Below are 6,949 nucleotides of genomic sequence, written 5' to 3'. Positions count from 1 at the left end.
TTACTAGAAATAGCTCAAAAGGTACTTATGAGATATCGATTAAATTTAAATGGGACCATATGACAAGCTTCGCTTTGTATTTAAAAAGGAATCATCGAAAACCAAACATGAACTAAATACAAGCGAAGAAATTTCTCAAATTTCTTATTATTTTTACATAAATTATACGTACCTATTCAATAATCTTATGCCCATGTTTTAATATAATTTAAAATATGATCAAACGTAACATTGGCTAAATCATCTGTGCTTTTGACATCATAAAAGCTATTAATACAAATGAATAAATTATTGACATAATGTACGCCCCATATTACAATAACCACCAATGTACTATGTTACGTCATCTAATGTATAAAATTTTCGTGTCGTAGTGTTTGTAGTTAAACTCCTCCGAAACGGCTTGACCGATTCTCATGAAATTTTGTGTGCATATTGGGTAGGTCTGAGAACCGAACAACATCTATTTTTCATATCCCTAAGTTATAGGGTGAAGGGGGTTAACAGCAGATATGGCAAAACAACGTTTGCGAGGTCAGCTACTTGGTTTATAAAAATATTCAAAAACATTAAAAACTATCTTAACTGATTGAAAGATGATGGTGATATGAAATCCTTTACACGTGTAATGTGAGGGTCCACATAAACGTGTACATTATATTGAAAAGCTTTGAACAAATTGATTTTTATTAATAACATCTCAATAAAAATATCAAGCGACTGAAAAACGTTTGAAATAGAAAACGTACAAATATCATAAAAGAGTGCGCCCTTTTGAGCGTATGGCACCCTACTTGTAACTCCACGTCCCTTGAACGATTTTATACTTTTTTATAAAGGTATACAAATGGTAAGTACGTTTGTGATTTCACCTGTGTAACGTTCAGATCAAAGGTTTCAAGATAAATTCTTCTTCTTCTTCTGGATCTTCTTGCTGTCTATATACATATACCATTTTTCTTTTTTAAGCACAGCTTCGGAGTTTCTTCGCGATTTTTCTAGCAAGTTATATCTGCCCTACATTAATGAATTATAATAAATTAAGAAAACATTTGTTGTATTCGTGTCGCATTGACATAGTATGTAGTATATATATATTTGAATATATGTAATAATCTATATAAATAAAAACGCATGTTGCTAAGCGTATAACTCGAGAACGGCTCGACCAATTCGGCTATGTTCCTTAAGGCCCACAGAAGGTTTTAATACTTTAAAAAAAAATATATGGGTTGTCTGGAAGAAATGGCTAATTAGCCATAAGTCCGCCCATTGTACTTCACTGTCTGTAACTATCTTTATGCTTTTTTTGTAATATACACTACCGTCCAAAAGTTTGGAAGCAACAAGATAAAATCAAATAAAATAAAAGTAAGCCATCTTAAATTTTTTTTATTGATACAGAATTAAAAAAATAGACAAAACACACTTCTACAACAATGAAATTAAATAAGTAATATAAAAATTAAATTAAATTTTAGCTTCATCGAAGTGTCCACCCCTCTCTTTAATTACCTTCTCGCATATTCTAGGCATCCTACTAATTAATTTCATAAAATACTGTTCATCTAACTTCTTCCATTCGCTCTGTAATAGTTGCCACAAATGTTCTGAGCTCGTAGGAGATTGATTTTTCACCCTTCTATCTAGTTCATCCCAAACAAGTTCAATGGGAGAAAGGTCAGGTGATTGAGACGGCCACTGCATGATTTTCACATCTTTTTTCTTCCTTAAAAAGTTCTGGCACAGTTTGGACGAATGTTTCGGGTCGTTATCTTGCTGAAAAACGAACCCAGGACCAATAAGATTCAGTCCACCGGGTATGGCGAAATCCTTAAGAATTTTCAAATAGCGTTCCTTGTTTAGTTTTTCGGTTATCCTCACAAGACTTCCGGGTTTATTGTTGCCGAAACACCCCCAAACCATGACATTACCACCACCATGTTTGATAGTAGGCACTGTACAAGCTTCTGAAGCTCTCTCTCCTTTAGATCGGCGCACAAAAACACGTCTATTGGACCCGAAAATCTGAAACTTCGATTCGTCACTCCAAAGAACTTTTTTCCATTGGTTTATTGTCCAGTTTTTATGTTCCTTTGCCCATTCTAGTCTGTTTTTCTTATGCCGAATTGTTAGTTTTGGTTTTTTAACTGCAACACAACCTCTTAGCCCCGCAGACAGTAGTCGTCTTTTAACTGTTGTTATTGACACGGGTGTTCCTCGCGTTTCATTCAGAGATGCGGTAATTTGTGGTGCAGTTAAGCGACGATTCCGTTTAGAAAGAACTCTGATGAAGTTATCCTCTTGACTTGTAGTGGATTTGGGCCTACCAGACCTTTTTCTATCTTCATTTTTGCCAGTTTCTTTTTTTCTAGCGAGGGTGTAGTGGACACCTTTACAAGAAATTCCGAGTTTTTTTGCGATTTGGCGTTCACTGTAGCCTTCCTCACGCAGAGTACAAATAGCGCTTCGCTGTTCAAGTGTGATTTGCTTGCGTTTTGCCATTTTCAATAAAAAAAAAAGACGGTCAAGGAAGTAGTCGAAATCTTTTGAATACAGACGATGTTAATATCACAACCTTCGCGTTCTAATGCTCAAGTGTGACTAAATAAGGTCCAAAAAAGATATAAACTACAAAATATTTTCAATAAAACCGCATCAATGCATGAAAGAAAGTCCCCGGCGGATGAAGTAATAAAACACGTGTTTCGTCAAAATCCAGGAATTTGTTAAAACTCAAGGAATATGCACTAGTAGTCCTTTTGTTTTGTGTTAAAAAATCACAAAAGGTCATAAAACTTTATTTTATTGCTATTATTTACCGCAGGGAGTCGGCAATCTTTTGTTTTGTTTGAAATCAGGTGTGCTTCCAAACTTTTGGACGGTAGTGTATTTGTGGTGTACAATAAAGTATAAAATAAATAAATTAATTAAAAAAATTCTACTATTCACTTTTGACAAAACGAAGTCTGTCCGGGCAGCTAGAAATAGTAATAAACAGGGATTGTGAGATATACGTTCATTACTAAACACAGCCATTTTTTTTTTTTTTTGTATTTGTTGTTGTTAAGACAATCGGTTTGGAGTAGTGGCTCGTGTGCCGTGTCGAAGACTGCACACCGGCGGTTCGCTGGGTCAGTTCCCATTCGGGATGGATATTTAATTTATGTTTATAGAATTATTTCTGTCCAGTTTAGATGTTTGTCCTTTTGGCTCTCAGTACTGTGCCTCGGAGATCACGTTAACCTGTCGGTCCCAGTTGTTATCATAAATATCTGATAATGATCTTTAATCATAATAGGTAATATATCAATTCATCATCACATCAGACTATCGCAGTCCACTACTGGACTTAGGCCTCCACAAGTTCGAGCCAAAAATGACGTGAACTCATGTGTGTTGCCCATAGTCACCACGCTGGGCAGGCGAGTTGGTGACCGCAGGGCTGGCTTTGTCGCACCGAGGACGCTGCTGCCCGTCTTTGGCCTGTGTATTTCAAAGCCAGCAGTTGGATGGTAATCCCGCCATCGGTCGGCTTTGTAAGTTCCAACGTGGTAGTGGAACTGTGTTATCCCTTAATCGCCTCTTACAATACCCACGGGAAGAGAGGGGGGAGGCTATATTCTTTAATGCCGTAACCACGCAGCATAGGTATATCAATTAGAACAGAATATAACAACCCACATTGGATCAGCGTGCTGAATTAAGCTTCGATCCTTCTCCTAGATAGAGAAAGAGTTCAACACCCAGCAGTGGGATATTACAGACTAAATCGATCGATCAAAAAAAAGGGAAAGCAGTTTATGGTGTAGATGAAGCAAATGTTTTAAGCTGAACAATGATACAAGTAACAGTTAGAAGCGTTTGTTGCATTGTTATAAATTTCATGAAAATACTATTCAATAAAAAATAAATATAGCGTTTTTAAGGCTTTAATGAATAAATTTTATTTAGTAATTTTCAATACAATTTACCTAATCTCTCGACCATGCTCCATTCTTCGAGTTTTTTTTTTCAATCAATTACATGAAATAATTTGCTATTCAATCACAACAGATGCGAAAATAATTTAAAAAAATAATTGAACTCTCATTTTATAACCAATTATTACTTATTTCATACACAAAGAGCAAATGTATATAATTAGAATATATTATTAAAAATTACTCGCTAAAACTTATGATCAATCTTAATAGTATGAGTTTGTTATGGTCTAGATAAGGTTTGAAAAAAAATATAAACAAAAAACGTCTGTATAAAAACAATCTCTAATAATATCAATACATAGTATAAAACAAAGTCGCTTCCCGCTATCTGTATGCTTAGATCGTTAAAGATTCGTAACGGATTTTGATGTGATTTTCTTTAGTAAATAGAGTGATTCCAGAGGAAGGTCTATATGAATAAACATGCATAACTTAATAGAGGAACACTGATAGTTTTAGAGGTTTCTTATGTGATTTCATTAATAAACAAATTTTTTAACGCTTACATTGCAAATATTTATTTTATATTTAGTATCAGCATTGTACCCGTGCAAAGGCGAGGCGGGTCGCTAGTAATATTATAAATGTGGATGGTACTCATAAGTTTGTTTGTTAACCTTTCACGCGAAAACTACTTAACCTAATACCTTAACCATCATGAAACTTTGTAAACATATTCTTAGAGTTATTAGAAGTAACATAGGATACTTTTGATTTTAAAAAATCAATGCGAATTAAACCGTAGGTAAAAGCTAGTATCTTATAAAAGCTATTAAAAATATCGACATATTCTCGACACTAAGTATATGTCGCTACAAAGTTCGCTGGACAGAGGATACATAGGATAGTTTTGATTTTAAAAAATCAATGATAATTAAACCGTAGGTAAAAGCTAGTATCTTATAAAAGCCATTAAAATATCGACACATTCTCGACACTAAGTATATATCGCTACAAAGTTCGCTGAGTCAACTTGTAAAGTATAATATAATGTTGTAAAATCGCGTTAATTTAGGTCAAGAATGCTTTATTACCTAATAACGTCTTTACAGCGACAGAGATTTCCGATAAAAAGGAAATAGGTACATAGTTTGTTTTAGGCCCACTTAAAATAAATTTGTTTTTCTAATGTCTACGCGAAATTCACTCATCACAATGAAAAACGGGAGAACCGATGATGGAGAATGTCCTCCCGTGACCATGGTTGCTGTAAAGTATCCGAAACTTCGGGCATCTAAAAAACTTAATAAACCGCGATAAATTCCGAATTTGTTTCATTGTAATAAATTTGTTCGGTCAGTCGCAGTGAAACCTAATTTATAAGTAGTTTAATATATTTATGTATGTTACGCCACTTGCTGAGACAATTTAGCTCATACTTAACTTAATGAAAAGCTTTATCTAAAGGATGTAAGGCCCTTTATGGCTGTGTCCTTTTAACTGGTAAATATATTACATATTTATTTCACTGAAGTAGGGCACAGCAGTCAATATCCTGCTCAAAATATGGAGCAGCTTGACTGGGGTAGTACCTCGACCTTACAGAAGATCACAGCTAAACAATACTAATTTCAAGCAGTGTTGTGCTCCTGTAGTGATTACGCAACGCGCTTACGATGTTTGTTGTGTTGCAGACGTCTATAAGCTACTAATCGCTTACCATCAGGTGAGCGCGAGGTGTACGCTTGTGTATCCATGCTTCGAAGAGCACGAGTAATCCTTCGAATTTGATTATTAAAGCGATGCTACAAAGGAATAATACGTATAAATAAAAAGAATAAAATAAAGTGCCAATTAATTTAATGGAAGCTTTGAAATAATTACAGAAACGGCAAAAAAATAACGTGGAAAATACATATCTATTATTAAAAATGTATATTAATATTTATTTGCACGTCAAATGAAAAGTTAGATTAATACACGCAAATATAATAGAAAGGTCAAGCGTTAACAATAAAACAAGACAACTCCCGCGTTTTCACTTGCATTCAATTATACTTATTATTTAAAAAATTTAAATAATATTGAATCGTCATGTTAAACAATTTAAATTATATTCGTTTTTAACAAAATTAAATATATAGTTAATATCGAACTATCACAAATTCGAATGTAAATTATGCTAAGAAGAATCCGCAAAAACTCGGCAGTTACTCTTTTGAAAAAACAGTCAATTATTATAAAATTAGTCATTTCATACATACAGCATCACTGAATATATTTATCAATAATATAATCTTGAACCTAATGATATGCTTTGACGTCTCATTATTTTTATATAACTAGGTCGGCAAACCTGGTAAACGGTTATCGTAGCATCGCAAGCGCGTTGCTGACCCTACCCCCGACCGGTCCCAGGAGCTCTGGATGTCCTTTGATCCGCTAAAACGACAATCTAAGTAAGGTCGCCAACTTGCTGGGTTATAATTACGGACAACAGACGGAACGGGAGTTTCAAATGTCAATCGCGCTAAAACCGTATAAGTAAAAAGCATTAAAATAATACCAACAAAAAAAATGAACAAATTAAAATTATTTATAGAACGAAAAAGATTATAGCTTTGAATTCTAACCATACTAATATTATAAAACTGAAAAGTTTGTTTATTTCGTTGTTTAATCGCGCTAATATCAGGAAATACGATGTTTTGAATTGTGAAAATATTTTTGTGATGGATAGCCCATTTTCCGATCAAGACTATTTTTTTATATATTTTACAAATTAAGGTAATATTGAGTGAAATAATCTTTTGTTACTATTAAGAAAAAAACTAAAATATATCAAACCTGATAAATTTAAAACCACAAGGACAAATAGGTAAACAGCGGTTCTAATTATGACACGCCACAACACATAATAAAATAAATTAGTTGTAAGCTGGTTTAAGAATTTTTATTTTAAACAATAATAACACGCACTGATATAAATAAAATTTATTTAAAGCGTTAAAGGTGACCATTCA

Source organism: Melitaea cinxia, chromosome 23, assembly GCF_905220565.1.
Source record: "Melitaea cinxia chromosome 23, ilMelCinx1.1, whole genome shotgun sequence".
Classification (NCBI taxonomy): Eukaryota; Metazoa; Arthropoda; class Insecta; order Lepidoptera; family Nymphalidae; genus Melitaea; species Melitaea cinxia.
Note: the sequence above shows the minus strand (reverse complement) of the source record.